Raw genomic sequence first — 20,912 nt, 5'->3', positions numbered from 1 at the left:
GAAATATTCTAGTGTAGGTGCTCATTAACTAATAGTAAATTGTAATGGGCTACCACTGACATTCACGTGAGTGTTAAACAGATTTATGATCACAGACGTTACAATAAGTGACAAATTAATTCATAATGACAGCGCATTCATTTCAGAATCTGTTTGGGGAAGAGATTTAAAATTTCCCCAAATTAGTAGTGTCAGTTAAGTAGATAGGAGATGGACAATCATGCACTGGATCTTGAGAGAGAGAGAGAGAGAGAGAGAGTGTGTGTGTGTGTGAGCACACAAGCACATTTTATGATAGAGTTCAAAGGGACCTTAGTGGTCTTCTAATCCAATCTCTTCATTTGATGAGGAAACTGAGTCTGGGAGAGAGTATATGCTGATGGTTGCAGAGCTAGTTAGTACCAGAACCAAGATTAAAATTCAAGTTTCTTGGAACTCAGTCTGGTATTCTTTGTATATTTATATATAGTCAGACATATACAAAAGACTTATTTTCCAACATAAATAAATGAATACTTATCAGTGCTACCAGTTCACAAATAATAGCATAATTTCATTGTAATGATGTGGAAGTGAGATTAAAAAAATCAAATAAACCATCTAGTCACACTATAGATCATGGGAAGAGTGCCTATGCCTACTGCATTTCTACATTTAATCCATAAGGCACTTCATTTGCTACAGTCCTCTGTGAAGGTGACTCTGCATAGAAATGTTCTCTTTCCTCATATTATTCAAGAATATATCACTAACAATCCTTGGTGCCTTATTATTTAGATAGCCAATAAGTCCAAAGTGAATCAGAAAAGTGTTTAATGTTTATGTGAATGTATTTAGCCTTAGGCTACATCCATGTTAATAAATGAAGCCAGGAAGAGGAAAATCCTCTGGAGTAAGAGTCAGGTATCCATATGGCCTGTCCTCACTGTCACAGTGTTGTGTTTTGTTTTGTTTTTTGTTTTGATTTTTTTTTTAGCTATGGCAGTAAGAAGGAAAGGGGTGTGTTTCTATGTGTGGGGTGAGTTCCCTTACAGGGAAATTTCTTACCTGTATTGCATAACAATAATTTGACCTGAATGGGTATCTGTTCTGCCTGTATGTATATATGTATGTATGTATGTATATTTTATATTAAATTCTTAGCCAGTGGGGAAATACATATTTTTTTTTGCTTTGAATTAGGAGCTGGGTGAAAATAGAACACAGAAACCACCCTATGGATTTTCAGTATAATTCAATTTAATAAACTTTTATTAAGTGTTATTTATTAATACCTTCATATAGCTATGTGAATCGTGGGGGATACAATGACAAAAACATAACAACCCTTGTCCTTAAGGAGCTTACCTTATTTATATTTTTCTGTGGGTAACAATATTTATACTGATAAACAAATTGAAAGTGTATATATACACACACATATACATCATGGTGGGGGGGGTGGAAATAAGTGGAATTTCTGTAAGGGAGGTCTGAATAAGCTCAGGGCTCACATAACTAAAGTTATGAAAGTTTTGAAAACTGCTCTCCATTTCCTCATAAGTTTTTTTTTTAATTTTTTTTGGTTTTGGGGGGGTTTTTTGTGGGGCAATGGGGGTTAAGTGACTTGCCCAGGGTCACACAGCCAGTAAGTATCAAGTGTCTGAGACCAGATTTGAACTCAGGAACTCCTGAATCCAGGGCAGGTGCTTTATCCACTGCGCCACCTAGCCGCCCCCTCCTCATAAGTTTTTAATGAGTAATCCCTAAAGGCTGCATCAAATCACATTGTCATTCATTGGTCATCTATACATATTAACTAGTGGTGTGATATTGGTAACTATAAGAAAACAAGGTTAAGAGAAAAGTTACAGAATGAAGGGCAGATTGATTTAACAGGAAAGTATCTTAATGCCATTTTTTTTTCTAGTTATAAGAACAACCTCCATACATATCTATTTTAGGGACAGACAATAATGGAAGCTGAATATAATTCAAACGGTGGTTAAACTTTAAGTTTGGACCTGGATTCTTGTGAAAAGATGATAATTTTGATGAGCCATTTAAAATATCTTTTGAATCATTTTTTCTCTTATAAAACTGGAATAATAATGTTCATCAACTGCCTATTATGTGCAGTTACAATGGAGAAGTATTCAAGATGTCATCCACAAAATTACTTAATGAAAAGAAGATGGACTGATCATATGGAAAAGTAAGGGATAACTGATGAACATATTGGGGCTCCTTTGATATCCTTGCAATGTTAATAGAACTTGAGGAGGGTCCCTATATTGTGGATTGGACCTCATGTGGTGAACTTATGGAAAGAAATAGATGTCATGTAGGATAGGCAGGTGGAGGTTGGTTGTAATGTGCATCCATAGAGGGAATACTCCCATTGCCAAGATCTTCACTCTGTTCCTGTTTGCATATGCACAAGGCACTGTGTTAAGAGCTCATGACTTCTTTATTTGCAGAGCCATCATGGAAATTAATGGTATTTTAAGGTGTTTCAAAATTCTCTGGTTAAGGGCATTATCTCAAACAACCAACTAGCCCATCTGTCTTCTTGCCATTTTCCTGGCTACTGTTCCCTCTAGGCTACTGAGAACATGCCTTGAGTGCAATTCACTCAATTGTGGAATCACACAACCCTGAGGTGATACTTTTCTGTTTACTAAGTAAGCCAGTGAAAATGTGGCCCACTATTTCTATCTACTCCCTCATACCTAAGTTTTCCATTTATTGCTCTTAAAATAGTAATCAGAATTCTGAAAAGGGCATGCTAGCTGACTCTTTTATATGGCTCTATTCATAATTCCTGTCCCTTCCCAAACTAAAACAAATGCCCTTGGCCATTACTACCTAATATGTGTTGTCTTCCCCTACTGTAAGGTTAGCTCTTGAAGTTAGAGCTATTATTATTATTATCATTATTATTTTTATTAGTTTCGCTACCAAATAGTGGTTTATCTTTTAAGTTGAAAACTGGAATCTTGTGAAGTTGGGTGAATCTTTCAAAATATCTTATGTATTATTTTTTCTCCTTTTAATGCTGGAATAACTTTCATTGCATACATACTATGTGCAGCTAAAATAGGGAAATTGTATTCAAGGTGTCATCAACAAAACTACTTTGTAAAAAAAGAAGATGGGCTGATCATATGCCAAGAGCAAATCTCGAGCACTGTGCTTAGCACATAGTACAGCCCACTGAACTGTCCCACTGTGCATAGTGCTCAGAATTTAGTAATCTCTTAATACTTGCATTTCATTCATTCTAAAGTATTACTGCTATTTTTATTAGTATAAGTCACTTCTCTAGTTCCAGAAATAAACACCAATACAAATGCTTACAGACCATAAAATAAGAAGCCCCCTGGATATGCCTCCATTCTTTAGAGATATGATCAGTCCATACAAAGACCATACTTGAGTTTAGTCTACCAAAGGGAAATTAGGATATATTAAAAGACATCAACTGAATCAGACACAACAGATAATTTTTCATTTTCTTTTATGAAATGACAATTTTATGTCCTACATAAAACTTAAACTGGACATGTGTTACTCAGTTTTTATGATGGGTCATTGACATTACTTTTGTATGGGGGTAGGGAGCAAAACATTTCCCTAAAATGGAATTGAACTGTTTGAATTTAATATTGAAACTCCATGCCCATTGCTAACATGGATAATAGAAAGCTTTATCCTTAGTAAAAATTATATATATCTTTTTGATGTTCTTTTTTAACAGTTAAAATTATCTCTAGCCTAAATTTAAACAAACACGGAAATAGTAGAAAATGCTAGAAATATAGGTAACAATAATTGAATATAATTTCTTGTTGTAATATTTGTTTATGAGTTTCTTTCCTATAAATTAACTTGCTTTCTGGAATATAATACTTACAGAATTCATGAATAAGGAACACATTCATTATACATTAAGCCTCGAAATTCCCTAATTTTGAGATTGGGATGTATCATGTGTTTAATCAGGGTTGCCTACTTGAATAGTATGTAAATCAATTAAATAGTCATCAGCTTACCTATTTATCATATCGGGCTTTATTATTAAGACATTTAGTCTTGATAATGTCTTCCTTTTTTTTTTTTTTGCTTTGTTTTGGTCCAGATCCATTACTTTGTTAGTATAAGAAACTCTCAGCATGGAAACGCATTCATCAATGCCAACAAGCATTTATTAAGCACCTAGTATTGATGAAGCACTATGTTGAGTTGTGGATTCACAAAGATGAAAAATGACCTTCAAGTAATGGCATATACACAAGATAAGCATAGTGCAAGAATATGATAAAAATAAAGTAGATATCTAGTCAAAGATTTTCTTTTGTTTAGGAACATCAGACCAAGAAGTAATGTATTAATAAGATATGGAACCATTAACCAATTCTATTTGCTAACTATACTTATGGCTAGGAGAACCAGGGTTGGCTTCATGAAGATGATGCCATTTGAGTTATACCTCAAAAGAAAAGGTCAGATTGAGGCAGGTGAATGGGAAGGTCATTAGTGATAGAGGAAACAGCAGGATGAAAGACAGAGAAGTGTAACGTTATAGGTATACTTCTGTTCACAATGCCCAAACCTTTTTGGTTTTATAAAGACACTAAAAGAGAATAGCCTCCATCTTTGCCTTTTTTAAAAATCTTGCTATGGGAAGAGGAGCAAGTATTTCAAATATAATGTAATATCCTCATGGCTTCAATATTTTATCAAAGAAAATGAATAACAATTATATTATTAATTTTATCATGAAAGACAAAACACTGCACCGGAGATAACTATTGGCATAACGGTAAACGTATTATAGTCAGAGGACATAAGTTCAAATTCCAGCTTGGCTTCTTACCATTCTTGTGGACTTGGGTAAGTCTTCATGTCTCTATGCCTGAATGTCTTCACCTATAAAATAAGGGGATTGGATCATACTTTTGTCTTTTATGAATGTTGTTTCTTCAACTGTCCAACTAAGGAAAAACAAACAAATATATACAACTTGTTTGGGCAGGACCCAAATTTCTTATTTTGTTAGTCAGGGCAGGCAGCTGACTTATGGTTTCTTTTCATGCCATTGAGTAATAAATAAATAAAAAATCTGTGGGGTTCTTTTATCAAAAGCTATTAAAATAAACGGTGTCTGTCACTAGAAGACACGATGAATTTTTTCTCTTTTCCCCTGAAGTTATTCTAAATGTCTGTTTCTTTAATGGCATAATCATTAAATATTCAGCATAAATAATGAGCATAATCATATCTAATCAAAGCATGTCAAAATTCCTGTACTTTATAAAGTAAAAGTGATGAACAAAATAGCCCTGGAGACCTAAAGTTTCATTTTTCACAAAATTGATGAGAAATATTTAGGTTTGAGCAGGGCTTGATTGACAGAAATTAAGGTACTAGGCTCTCCTTCCTCTCAGTTATAGAAAGGAAGATTTTCTAGTCCTTTCTTCCAGGAGTTACACACACACACACACACACACACACACACACACACACACACACACACACACACACACACACACACACGGCACCTGACATTTTCTCTATTTCTCCCTTCCTAAGAAGTTATGGTTTTAAGTACTCTAGAGTAAAAGTAATTCCTTAAACCAAGTGTCCCAAACTCCCCAATAAAATATACTATGGATAAAGTATCAATGTTGTCAGACAGTATATAGTTTCTATTAATTTACTACAGAATTGCAGCATTGCTCACCCCACACATGAAATCAAATTCAGTACAGTGAGGTTCATGGTGACCCTTGGATTGTAGTATTCCAAATGAATAAAAGTAAATTGGGGCAGCTAGGTGGCACAGTGGATAAAGCACCAGCCCTGGATTCAGGAGGACCTGAGTTCAAATCCAGCCTCAGACACTTGACACTAGCTATGTGACCTTGGCCAAGTCACTTAACCCTCATTGCCCCCACCAAAAAAAAAAAAGAAAAAGAAAAAAAGAAATAAAAGTAAATTGAAAAAAAAATTACATGTACTGTGTATCAAAAGAAAAGTCCTTTGTGGGAGAAAAACATGAGCTTTGGTCTTTTGTGTACCAAGTACATATAAATATTAGGTACTGAGCATCATATATGTAACATTTCTTCAAATATGGGGAAATATCACATTTCTCCTCTTAATGTCCTTTCTTTAAACAGCCAGTTCTGATCTTGACAGATTCAGATTAAATGTGTTTATAACATTTGCCAAGAACAGGCTTTTTTAATTACTAAAATATACCAACAAATACCACAGAATTACAATTTCATCAAAGCACATCATAGCTTCTATTTTAACCACCACTTAGCATCTTGATTCAATCTTGGATTTTTTTTTCTTGCACTGGTACTACTGTAGCAAAGAAATATACTCTAGTGGTATTAAACTAAATACTTAGTAAATTAAGTCCCAAGTGTCATCACAAACACTCCAGAGTATTAGGAAGATGCAGAACACATAAGCTACAAAATATTATTCCTATGAAATATCTACTTCTTTATGATATTTTACAGAATTATTTAATGCCACTTAATGTTTCTTGATGGCATCTTTATAGAGATTGCTACTTTAAAAGGAATTTAAAAATACAGTAAAGAGCTAGAATATTTTAATTTTGTGTGGTAGGCATCAGATAAAAAGATGGCTTACAGCTATTTTTCAAGGAATATTTCAAAGCCTGCTCAATTTTCATCCCTTAATACATTCTCCTGAAATAAATTCTTGAATTTTTTTCAGAAAGCCTTCAACCTCATAGAAACAGGAAATAGGCTATTCTCTCTCTCTCATTCTTTCTCTCTTATTCTCTCTCTCATTCTCTCTCAAGACAGAGAAAGAGGGAGACAAAAAGAGACAGAAGAAGAGAGACAGGGAGAGAACTAATAAATTAGTTTCTTTTTTCTAATTTCTCAGCTAGACACCTCTATTTTCCCTCTCATCCTACTATGAAGTTCTAAATTCTCTCAGTCCCTCTCTATTTTATCCTAGGTCAGAGAAGCAAGTATTCTTCCATCATGATAGAAAAGAAGTATTCAAAATGGAGAGACAGAAAGACAGGGACAGAGAAAGAACAGAGACAAACACAGAGAGACACATGCAGAGAAAGAGACAGAGGTACAGAGACAACAGCAGCAGCAAAAAATTGTAATTCACTTTGCTGACATCACCCAAGGTGTCTTATTCACAACCTATGGAAATAGACAAAAGGGGAGTGTATTATATATGTTTTGTGGGGCACAGGGTGGTGGTGAGGTGTTAAACCTTACCCAACATCTGGATGGAGAAAAAAAACTCCTGGTCTTGCTATGAAGTTCTAAATTTTCTCATTCCCTCTCTACTTCATTCATCTTAGGTCACAGAAACGAGGATTCATTCACCAATGTGATAGAAAAGAAGTATTCAAAGTGAATAAAAAAAAGCAGACAAATGTAAAAAAGAAGGCAAGAAATGTCAAATGTACAGCATGCCACTTTTGTTAGTTCTATTTGCCTTCTGCTGGGTTAGTGACCTTAATGCTTTCCACTGTCAAGTACAATGGTCTGAGAGACACCTGTTATCCCAGGACCCTTGACCTCAAGATCAGAAAGAAACTCTGATGTGTCCTCACCAACAGCATAGCAAGATATTAAAGATAAGGGCCTTTACTTAGCCTCTTTTCTAATTTCTCAGCTAGACTATTTTCCCTCTCGTCTCATTCCTAATGAAGAGAAATGTGTTTATTTTATTTTATTTTATTTTATTTTTTATTTTTATAGAAGAGATACTACTACCTAATAGAAGCCCAAGAGTCAGGCTCAGGAAACCAGAGTTCTCTCCACAGCCACTTGTCAACAGGGTGACCTTGTACAACTCTTTTAACCTTTCTGTAGCAAGTCATTGAACCTTTTTGTGCCTCCGTTTTAATACATACCCAAGAATGAAACAATGAGCCAGGTTTTCCCAGGGCATTTTGGGGATCTGAATCAGATATCATAATGTGCAATGAAATGGAAACTTACTGAACTGGATCCTAGGGGCTGGCAGGAGTAAATGGAGTTTCCAAAAGTGCACAATACAGGCTGTGTCGAGAGGGCGCAGCTGAATTGTCTGGGTTTCCTCTAATCTCATGTGTAGCAACCTACCAGACTGGCCATGTGGCAGTTTAACTCAGTCATTATGATGGATAAAATAATAAGACTTAAATACCACAGATTGGTCATATCAGAGAGATAGATATGTCCTTACTTTCAAGAGGGAGCTACAAAAATCTGCCTTACTGCATATGAAGTGATTTGATCTTTAAAAATAAATAGCATTCCAAATAGTGTATTTAGACTTTTTAACTGGACTCCAACTAACAATAGCACAAAACCTTCAGCTAATTTGTTGATATATCTCTAAATGACCAACAATAGGTTTTGATTTGCAAGTTTAATTATTGAATCATTTTAAATTAATGTTGTACACTGAGAAAAAAGTCTACAACAATAACTTCACAGCTCTATTTGCATGCTGTACTATGGATCTCAGACACATGGAAAATAAATCAAATTATATTTGAAAGTTCTTAATTCAATTTTATTCATTTCTCACAAACTAAGAGAAAGCTTTTAAAATGTCTATGTATGTTTTATATTTTTATAATGTTTCTATGTATTCTTTATTAAAAAGATGTACACAGGTCTTATTAATCCTCACTATATCCATATCTTAACACCTACAGATTAAGGATGATCATACCTATTAACCAGATTTAGCAAGACAAAAAAATTTTTTTTAATTGTCTGAGTTCTGAGTTAGCAAATAAATATCAAATTCTTACCGTATAGCCTATTGCTCTAACTGCTAGAGAATAAGACATATTTTTTAGAATTTTACTTTATTTTAAATATATTAAATAAAATAAGCATTTCCATAACAGTATAATAAAAAAGATGATTGCACATGACACTGCAAATTTGCTGCTATTCCTTTTAAAATATATAATAAAATTATCACATAAATTTCTTTTTTTTCTTCCTTCCCCCATTCCCACCATAGAGATGGCTACCATTAGACAAAAATAAGCATGTATAACACATTTATATAACACACATATACATATAAGTATGTATGTGTATATATGTATGTATATAAATTATTTGATATATACTTCTGCTTATCATTCTTTCTCTGGATGAAGGTAGCATCTTTATATATCTTTTATTGTGAAGTTGGATATTTATAATAGTCAAAGCAACTTATTCACCCAAAGTCATTCTTAAAACCATACTGCTGTTACTGTATACAATATTCTCTTGGTTCTACTAATTTCATTCTTCATTATTTCATGCAAGTCTTTCTATGTTTTTCTAAGCTCCTTGAACTCATTATTTCTTATAGCGCAGTAGTATTCCATCACAATCATATATTACAACTCGTTCAGCCATTCCCCAATTGATGAGCATCTCTGTAATTTCCACTTTTCTGCCACCACAAAGAGAGAAGCTATAAACATTCTAGAACATATAGGTTCTTTTCCTTTTCCCCTAATTATCTTTGGAAATAGACCTAGTAGTGGTACTGCTAGGTCAAAGGCTACAGGCAATTTAAAAGAAAAAAAAAAGTTTCAATTTTTTCTTCTTTCCAAATTCATATAGGAAACACAGAATTAGATATAGTGCCTGCTCAGTGGCTTCACATGATAGATCATTATCCCGATTATTTTTTCATTTTTAAAATCATATATCAGAACAAAGACTGGTATAGTGAATACAGAGCTATCCTTGAAGTCATAAAGAACTGGGTTCAATTCCTACCTCCAATAAATACTGGCTGTGGGGAAGTCATTGAATCTCTCAGTGTTCTAGGCAACTCTCTAAGACTTAGTTGCAGAGAAGATAATAGTCTGCAATAGCAGAGGGAAATTCTTCATTTGAGAGTCCCCTATACCTATGAAATCACAGGTTCGGTCCCTGTCCTATATCAGAGCACACACGTGATAGGAGCTTACTTATTCTTGCTAAGCTATGCTCCTGTGACCTGACAGATTGCTGAAAAAAGTACATCCTGCTTTGAAAAACTAGGGCCTTGGGCATGCTGGCAGGCTAAGGACAATATGTTGTATTTGTACCAAAAAAAGAACAGTTCTAAGTATAGGACAGAATTCCGATAATAGTTTACTATCCTAAAGAAAGCCTACTGCTTAGAGAACTATGCATGTTTGAGGGATTGGGGTATAGGAAAAGAAAGAACTAAAAATGCTTTTTAAAATATTTAAATTCTTTTAAAAAAATAAACAATATATTTAGCAGGTATATAACAAGCAGAGGTCATTCAGATACAAGAACAATGAAAATAGTTCCCAATTATTTATGGGAAAATCAAGATAAATTAGTCATGCATCACATTATCCTCACTGTCTTCATCATCATGGCTAACATTTCTAGAGTGCTTACTATGTGCCAGGCACTGTGCTAAACACGTTAAAATATTATCTCATTTTAGTCTCAAAATACTGGGAGGTAGGCACTATTGAGATCCTCATCTAAAAGCTAAGGGAACTGAGACAAAGAGAGGTTAAGTGATTAATTCAAGGGCACACTGATAAAAAGTTTGAGTGAAGATTTCTACTCTGATCATTTTGACTCCTGACCTAGTACCACCCAGATTCACTTAGTGTGTAGATCTAAATATTCACCAATGTGGTTCCAGAACCATTGGGGTAAGTATCATATTCTCTGGGCAAGTTTAGCTCTGTACATTCCTGTCTTTTTTTTTTGGGGGGGGGGTAAGAAAATTAATCTTCCAAATTTATATCAATCCATTATTCAATAGGTATTTACTAAGTCCCCTATGTTGTTGTTGAGTTGTTACATTTGTGAACAACTCTTTGTGACACCCTTAGGGATTTTCTTTGCAAAGACACTGGAGTAGTTTTTCTCCAGCTCTTTTTGTTTTTGGGGTTTTTTTTGGTGAGGCAATTGGGGTTAAGTGACTTGCCCAGGGTCACACAGCTAGTAAGTGTCAATGGTGTGAGGCCGGATTTGAACTCAGGTCCTCCTGACTCCAAGGCTGGTACTCTATCCACTGCACCACCTAGCTGCCCCTCTCCAGCTCTTTTTACAGATGAGGAACTGAGGGAAACAGGGCTAAGTGACTTGCTCAGGGTCACACATCTTATAAATGTCTGAAGGTGAATTTCAACTCATAAAAATGAGTCTTCCTGACTCCAGGTCTGGCACTCTACTGTGTGCCAAACACTGTCCTAAGTGCTATGTTATTGTTTGTCCTTCATTATGGAAGAGGACCATGACAAATGTGTCATGATTGACAATGAATTGGATTTAAATGAGGAGGGCTATGCAAGATCATCAACCTCCAAAGCCACCTGGATCCAGTGGCAAGACATATATCAGGATGACTGGAGATGGCCCTGGATGTTTAAGGGGACTGGGGTTAAGTGACTTGCCCAGGGTCACACAGGTAGTGTCTGAAGTGAGATTTGAACTCAGGTCCTTCTGACTCCTGGGCCAGTACTTTATCCACTGTGCTACCTAGCTGCCCCCGGGTGCTATCAATACAAGTACAAAGAAAAAGAAGATCCTTATAATTCATAGGATATATAGTAAACAACAACAGCAACAACAAACCCCTACTAATTTCGATTAGCAGAGGGAAAGATTCACAAATAAAAGGAATAGATTTAAAATAACACTTAGATATTTCAGTTTTATTACCCCAGTCAGAAATTGTTTAGTTTTTCCAATCCTGTTCTTCCTTGCATCCATTATATGCTACACATTCCTTTGCTCATTGGTACATATTCTGTATCACTCTAGCTAAATTATAAATTTTACAAGAACAGAGACTGCATTTTAATTATCTCTGTATGTCTCCCAGTATCTAGTACAGTGTACCATACTCAGTAGATGCTTAATTAAAAAAAAATAAGATTTAATTATGGCCCACCACCTTGGAAAACTGTTTCAGAATACCTCTCCTAAATGATTGGAATAGCTTCCTAATAGGCCTTCCTGTTACCATTCTTGCTCTTCCCCATTCCATTCTTCCTAACGCTGACTAATTAACTTTCCTTGGGCATAGATCTGATCATCTTAGGCTTCTGCTGAAAATTCTTCATTCCTCAACACCTTCCAAGTGCAGATTCCTTTCCTTGTCATTCAATGTCATCCAAATCTGATAGCTTCCTTCCTTTTTATACATATTACTCTTCTCTATGATCCATTTTTAGTGGATTTTTCTTTTTTCAGTATTAACTTATCATTCAGAAACACAAGCACTTCAATATGCACAACAGAAGCATCTAAGTTGTACACTAGATAGCATGCTGGGCCTGAATCAGGAAAACCTGAGTTTAAATCCGACCTCAGACAAAAGTGACTTGTCGAGGGTCAAACAGATAGTGTCTGAGGCCAAAGCTGACCTCAGGTCTTCCAGACTCCTAGCCCAGTACTCTATGCATTGAGTCATATAGCTGCCAAACTTCTGTTATATACAGTTTTTTAAAAATTTATATGTAAGTATATATGTTTATACATTTCAAAATACCTATACATACAACACATGCATATATACACATTTTGTATATATATGAATGCATATATCTATAATATACATATACACATATTTATTTATAAACATTATATAATGTATACATATTCATGTATATATAAACAAGGTAGTAACAAAATTATTTTATTTTGTGTCCCTTTCTGCACCTTAAAAAAATCTGTACATCTTTAAAAAGAAAATGTTTCATTGATACTTTTCAAAAAAAAAAAAATCAATCAGTGCCCACTAACCTATCACTACTACACACTCCCTAAGTAGGTTTTCCTTTGTAACAAATACATGCATACATACACATATATACTATACACACCTATATTTTTATTTTATATCCTGATGTTATATATAACATACACATATATACATACATATGTGTGCTTGTTGTGTATGAATGCCTATCACCTTCTGCATCTTTAGTCCATTACTTCTAAGAGTAGAAGGAAGGTTTCATCATTCTTTTGAATTGTTCACTCATTTCACCATAGTTCCAAGATTTCTTAAAATTGTTTTTCTTTATATTATCTCGCTTTCATCTCATGAATTCTTCTCTTGGTTCTGTTCATTTCACTCTACATTGGTGTGCAAATCTTATGTTTCTTTGTTTAATTTTTATTATTTTAGGATTATAATAATATTTCATTAGATTATACCAGTTTTTGGTCCATCATTCCCCAACTGGTTGAAACCTGGTTTCCCCCTCTTTTTCTGTGTTTTTTTTTCTGGTTAATTTTTTAGTTTGATTAAATAATTGTATATTTGTCCCCCTTGTTACTTTAAACTTTTAATACTTTAATATTAACTAGTTAATACTGAAATATTTCTTCTGTAGCTTTATTCATATAAGTCCCGAGTGTATCTTGATACATGGTATCTCTGATATTTTATATGTTTTGTTCTTTTTAATTATCTTTCTTTTTCTATCTCCTCTTGATTAAATTTGTTTTGTTGATTTATTTTATATCTTGATGTTTTATTGAAGTTGTTTCAATTAATTTCGGTTTAATTTTCTAGGGTTCTAAATTCTAAGTCAACCATTATATCATTTTCAAAAAGTGATTTTTTTCCCCTCTTTCTGTGTTTATTTTTTCAAATTCTTTTCTTTTTCTTAATGCTATATATAGCCTTTCTAGAACTGTTAGTTAACAGTGAAAACAAAGGAAATATTCCCTTTATCTTTGATCTTACTAGAAAAGTCTGTAATATTTCTCCATTACAAATAATGCTAGTTCTTGGTTTTTTTGATAGATATTATTTAATATATTGAGGAAAGATTTTTTTCCCTAGAAGGAGAAGGGAAAGAGAAAGGGAATAAGCTTTACATAGCATCTACTGTGCTAAGTGTTCGCAAATATTATCTCATTTTATCCTCATAACAACCTTTTCAAGTAGGTTCTCTGATTACCCCTATTCCACCGTTGAGGAAAATGAGGCAAACAAATGTGGGGACCAATTTTTAATTGGGGAGTGCTAGCTAAGCGGCTCGCCATAATATTGGGACAAGGAAGGAGACCGGCAGCCTACCTCAATATACAGAACAAGATTTATTTTAACAAGAACAAACTTTAAAAAAAAAACCACAAATAGGATCAGTAGGATCAAGGGAAAGGAAATAAAATGGGGAAAGGGAAATTATAATACCTGAAAAAATACCACCTCCCCGGAATCAGCTGAAAATAAGCAGCAGAACTCCCGTAGCTTTCCAGCCTCCACCTAGAATGCTCAATTCTCCTCCCCCAAACCTAGAAACACCCCACACAGCCCCAGCCAATGGGATGGCTGCTCTGACAGTCACATGACTGCCCTCACTAGGCTTCCAATCATTATAATTTTGCCAGGCCCATGTAGGCGTTGTCGAGTGGTGAGGACGTGAGGTGCCAGGGCCCTGGCAAGGGCTACAACCAGTGGGTGGATCACCATGTGGTTTGCGGAGCCCCAGGCCAGTGCACATAAAAACCTCAAATAACAATTAATTCTTTACACAAGGTTAAGTGCCTTCACCTGTGTCAGTTAATAAGTGTCAGAGGCCAAATTTGGCCTCAGGACTTTCTAATTCCAGACCCAATGGTCTATACATTTTGCCATTCAGCTGCCTCATATTCTTGTTCTCTATTGTCTTTTAATATGTGTTGCATTTTGTCAAAAAGCCTTTTTTATGACTAATAACATAATAATGTGATTTACAAAAATATTTTGTTATCAATATTGACTATTAGACTATTAGTTTTTCTAATGTTGAAATAACTCTTCTGTCCTGGTCATAGAGAATAATCTTTTAACTATATTGCTATAGTCTCTTTAATAATATTATATTCAATATTTTTACATCAATGTTCACCAGGGTTATTGGTCTGTAGTTAACTCTATACTCTCACCAAATGGCATGAACTTTCATCTTCTAAACAGACTGAATACTTACTAGCTTCCATGATTTTGTTCTCCATCTTTTCTGCTACGTCTAGAATGACCTCTATCTCCCTCTTTGCTTGATGGATTCTTGCCTATCCTATAAAGACAAATTCAATTGTCATGTCCTTCATGAAACCTTCTATTATATTCCCATACACACAAACATACTCCTGCAAGTAATATACTTACACTTTAGATCTCAAATTGTTCTTTACTTTTTTTTTTTTGGTGAGGCAATTGGGGTTAAGTGATTTGCCCAGGGTCACACAGCTAGTAAGTGATAAGTGTCTGAGGCCCGATTTGAACTCAGGTCCTCCTGAATCCAGAGCTGGCGCTCTATCCACTTCGCCACCTAGCTGCCCCATTCTTTACATTTTAATAATCTAATACCATGACCCAGTGGGCAAATCACTCAATGTTTCAGTTTCTTTATTTTTAAAATTGGGAAATTAGCATCTAGATGTTTCTAAAGTCTTCTTGTTTAAAGTCAATTATCCCATACTTCTTGTTTTTTGTTTTTGTTTTTTTTTGCAGGGCAATGAGGGCTAAGTGACTTGCCCAGGGTCACACAGCTAATAAGTGTCAAGTGTCTGAGGCCAGATTTGAACTCATGTTCTCCTCAATCCAGGGCAGGTGCTTTATCCACTGCACCACCTAGCTGCCCCCTCCATACTTCTAAAGGTATAAATTTAAAAGAATGGGAGTAAAGTTAGAGCATGTAATTAACTAAAGCCATGGAACAATCCAAGGGCAATGAAAAAATCCTTACTTTCCTATTTTGTTTTGGTCATCTCTATCAAGAAGAATCAATCAGGGGCAGCTAGGTAGCACAGTGGATAAAGCACTGGCCCTGGATTCAGGAGTACCTGAGTTCAAATCCGGCCTCAGACACTTACTAGCTGTGTGACCTTGGGCAAGTCACTTAACCCCCCTTGCCCCACAAAAAAAAAAAAAAAGAATCAATCAATCCATTAACAAATATTTATTAATGGTCTACTGTGTTCTAGGCACTGCTAAGCACAGATTAAAAAGAAGCAAAAACCCATTCTTTGTCCTCAAGGATCTTACATTCCAACAGGGGAAACAATATACAAAATTATAAATATATAGATACATGATAGAGGTATTTAAAATATCTATATCTCTATCTCTCTTTTTCTTTCTCTAAACACACATACACATTCTATATAAATTATAAATGGGAAATAATGAACAAAAAGAAGGCTCTAGAATTGAGGATTTGGGAAAAGTTTCTATCTAGGATTATTTGATTTAGAGATAGAAGAGAACCAACTCCTTCATTTTTCAAAAAGTGGACTGAGGCTTAGAGAAGTTTAGTGATTTGGTGAGGGTCACACAGCTAGTAAGTATATAAGGTGCGATTTGAACTCAGGTCTTTCTGTTTTGGGGTTTTTTTTTAGTGAGGCAATTGGGGTTAAGTGACTTGCCCAGGGTCACACAGCTAGTAAGTATTAAGTGTCTGAGGCCAGATTTGAACTCAGGTACTCCTGACTCCAGGGCCGGTGCTCTATCCACTGTGCCACCTAGCTGCTCCCTCAGGTCTTTCTGACACTAAGTCCAGGATGGTATTCTTTATACTACACTATTTCTAATATAATTCATACATGATGAAGAATCATCTGTAGTACATCCTCTCAGAATGATCATACAGCCTCCAGTGACAGGCAACCAATTACTTAATGGAGCAGGCATACATTTTTTGAATAAGTTTAATTATTAGGAAGTATTGTCATATATATAAGTCTAAATCTGCCTCTCTGGACCTTCTATTGGCAACATCTAATTTTGCATTCTGGAGCCAAGAAGTATCTAATAGCCAATAAATGTATTACTTCTTCATGAAAACCCTTCAGATAACTGAAGATAACCATTGGATCTTCGTGTAGATAATCCTTTTCAATAAATAAACATTTATTTATCTACTATGTTCCAAGCACTGTGCTAAGTATTGGAGATACCAAAAGAGACAAAACACAGCACCTATCCCCAAGGAGCTTAGAATTTGTTATGGGCCCCTGGGTACCTCAGAAGATTTCTGGGGTAAATCAAAGAACCTTCTCCTTGAGAAACTAAACCAAAGGACAGACACACCTGATATGGGGAGAAAGCACATGGGTCCTTAGGATTCCTCTGTAAAGAATTATACTCTCATGCAAGTTCTATTTAGGATTAAAAGAACAGGTTTATTGGGGTACAAAAGAAAAGGTTTATTGGGGTACAAGAGAAACTGGCCAGAAGGAAGGTTTAAAAAACCGCTTTCCTCCCCGACTAGCTTGGGGAGTGCTCTTTTATAGGGCCAAGATGGCGTGGGTAAAATGTCCCTTATTGGGTGGTGGGTTGGAAGTCTTCTGGTGTTGGGCTGGGGTAGTTTGATGATGGGTCTTGAGCAATCTGGTGATGGGCGTTAACTCCATCCTGGTGAGTCAGAGCAGTCTGCTGGTGGGCAGTTTCTGGGTCCTCTCCAGGTGTAGCCACGCCTAACAAGATTACCTCATCTAGGTGGTGAGGAGGACTGGAATGTAGGGTGGTGGTCCGGGAGCCTGCCCTGTTCTATCTGGTGCTGCTTATCTCTTTTGGGTGTGTCTGTCCTTGGTTGAGCTCCAGGAGAGGCCTCTTTGAGCTCAAGGGAAAACTCCTGGGGTTAAGGAAAAAGTTCCTTGACCTCCCCAGACAACTTCTGGGGTAACCAGGGGCCCATAATCCTCCCAAAACACCCCTAAAGAGATAAGTGTCACTGGATCTGGGGAAGATAAGATTAGGTGTGGCTGCTGCTTTTGTGGCATGAGGGGGAGAGAGATGGCATGAGAGATCTGGAGCTGCCCCTCACCCAACTTCCTCCAGCCACCACCAGTGTGGTCTAGTCCTCCCCCAATAAGGGAACTTTCCACAGTCAGATGTTCAACCCATCGGATCACCATCAGTTCTCCATAAACTTATCTTCCTATCTCCTGTTCCAGGAGAAAGGTATCTCAGAGAGTCATGCCTCTGTGCCATGCCTTCTCCCCATGAGAAGAAGCCCAAAGACTTCTCTCTTGGTTTCCTTTCCCTAGCACCTAAATAAACTATTATTTTACTCTAATTGGATTTGTGTGTAAGAGGTCATAATTCTTCTTTTTGTTTGTTTTTTTGCAGGTCAATGGGGGTTAAGTGACTTGCCCAGGGTCACACAGCTAGTAAGTGTCAAGTGTCTGAGGCTGAATTTGAACTCAGGTACTCCTGAATCCAGGGCCAGTGCTTTATCCACTGTGCCACCTAGCCGCCCCCTGAGGGTATAATTCTTTAAAGAGGAATCCTAAGGACCCCTACCCCCAAACCCCCATCTATTTCCCCATAACACAATTTAATGAGGGAGATGATATGTAAGCATATATATATATAAGCTACATATAAGATAAATAAGAAGTAATTAATAGAGAGAATGAAGGATTACTATTACTAAGAGGGATTAGGAAAGGATTCCATTCCAGTAAAAGAAGGGATTTTAGATGAGACTTAAAGGAAGTCAATAGGCAGAGTTGAGGAGGCAGAATGTTCTAAAAATAGGGGACAGTTACAAAAACAGTTCAGAGCTGAAAGATGGAGTGTCTTGTTTATAGATCATCTAGGAGGGCAGTGTTACCAAATAGAAAAATACAGTTCAGGGAGTAAAGTGTAAGAAAACCTGAAAGGTAGAAGGTGATAAGTTATGAAGGGCTTTAAATGCCAAACAAAGCATTTTAAATTTGATCCTAGAGGTGATAGGGAGTCACTGCAGAATGATCTTCATGTAAGAAAGGATAGAACAAATATGGTTGAATGATTGATCCTGCAAAATGAGATTAATGTTGTTGTTTCATTCAGTCATGTCTGATTCTTCATGACCCCATGCACTAAAGCACACCAGGCTCCTCTATCTTTCATTATCTCCTGAATTCCAACTTCATTTCCATGACTTTTGTGACACTATCTATGGATCTCATCAAAGGATTATAACTTCACTAGACTTCTTGGGGTTTAGTGGCTAGATTTCTTTTAAGAACCACTCCTTAAATCCAAATAACTGGCTCTCATTGACTAGCCAGGAGTAGGTCCCCAGCCCAAGCCTCATTTAGCCATTGTTTAGCTTCTAGATGGCTCAAAGTGGATGTAAATATCAATTGTTTTTATTTTGGCCAGAAACCCTGGGGGTCTTCCTCCCCTCTCCCCTAAGATTTCATTCATTTATTCATTCATTTTCTTTGACTATGTAAAAGAGGTCATTCTTGGGCAGCTAGGTGGCACAGTGGATAGAGCACAGGCCCTGGAGTCAGGAGGACCTGAGTTCAAATCCAGCCTCAGACACTTAACACTTACTAGCTGTGTGACCCTGGGCAAGTCACTTAACCCCAATTGCCTCACCCAAAAAAAAAAAAAGAGGTCATTCTTTTCTCTCATTTCTTACCTATCCTTAAGTGAGTTACCTAAGGCAAGGACAGCTAGATGAAGCAGTAGAGTACTGGCTCTGAAGTTGGGAGGATCTGAGCTCAAATCTTGCCTCAGACCCTTAGTAGCTGTGTGACCCTCGGTAAGTCACTTAACCTTAATTGCCATCTCCAATAGTCCTAATGTATACCCACATGGCTCTGGAAGGGTCTGGAGGAGAGAGTAAGGTTGGTGACCTTACACAGCCCTCCCTCACTTAAATCCAATTCACTGAAAGTCATGACATCACCTTCCCCTATTTCATGATCTTCTTCCATTAGGAAGGACAAAAAAATATACTTCTTTTATCTTCAATCTTTCCCCAAATCAGGGTATTTTCCAATGAGTTCTGTCTCGTCATTATGTGGCCAAAGTATTTAAGCTTCAGCTGTACTATTTCTCCTTCCAATGAATAGTCTGAATTAATTTCTTTAAGTATTGACTGATTTGATCTCATTGCTGTCCAAGGAATTCTCAAAACTCTTCCCCAACACCACAATTCAAAAACATTGATTCTGTGGTTATTAGCTCTCCTTACAAACCTTATATTCATACATTATTACTGGAAAAACCATAGCTTTGATAATATAAACCTTTGTTGGCAAGGTGATGTCTCTACTTTGTAGTATGCTGTCCAGATTTTCCAATGCTTTTCTTCTAAGGAACAAGCATCTTTTAATTTCATGGCTGCAGTCACTGTTTTCAGTGATTTTTGAGCCCAAGAACATAAAGTCATATGCTTTCTTCTCCCTCAATTTGCCAGGAAATGATGGGACCAGTTGCTATGATCTTAGGGTTGTTGTTGTTGTTGTTTTATTCTTTTTATGTTAAGCTTCAAGCCAGTATTTGTACTTTCCTTTTACCTTCATCAAGAGGCTTTTAAATTTTTCTTCATTTTCTCCCTTCAGAATGGTATCTGAAGATGTAAGAGTCTTTATATTTCTCACAACCACCTTAATTCTGGCTTTTGATTTATCCAGCCTGTAATTTCACATGATGTACTCTGAATATCAGTTAAATAAATAGGGTTAACAATATACAGCCTTGCCATACTTCTTTCCCAATCTTAAACTAATCACTTATTCCATGTTTGGTTCTAAACTGTTACTTCTTGACCCACATACTTATCTCCTTAGGAGACAAGTAAGATTATCTGGTGCTCCCATTTCTTTGAGGATTTGTCACATTAGGTTGTGATCCACATAGTAAAAGGCTTTAGTGTGGTCAATGAAGCAGAAGTAGATGTTTTTCTGGAGCTCCCTTGCTTTCTACACAATCCAGTGAATGTTGGCAATTTGGTCTCTAGTTCCTTTGCCTGCCTACACTTCTGGTAATTCTTGGTTCACATATTGCTGAAGCCTAGCTTGCAGAATCTTAAGCATAACCTTACTGGCATGTGAAATGAGGGCAATTGTTTGGTAATTTGAACATTCTTTGGTATTGCCCTTCTTTAGGGTTGGGACATACACTGATTTTTTCAATCCAGGGGCCAT

The sequence above is a fragment of the Dromiciops gliroides genome, chromosome 4 (assembly GCF_019393635.1).
Source record: "Dromiciops gliroides isolate mDroGli1 chromosome 4, mDroGli1.pri, whole genome shotgun sequence".
Classification (NCBI taxonomy): domain Eukaryota; kingdom Metazoa; phylum Chordata; class Mammalia; order Microbiotheria; family Microbiotheriidae; genus Dromiciops; species Dromiciops gliroides.
Note: the sequence above shows the minus strand (reverse complement) of the source record.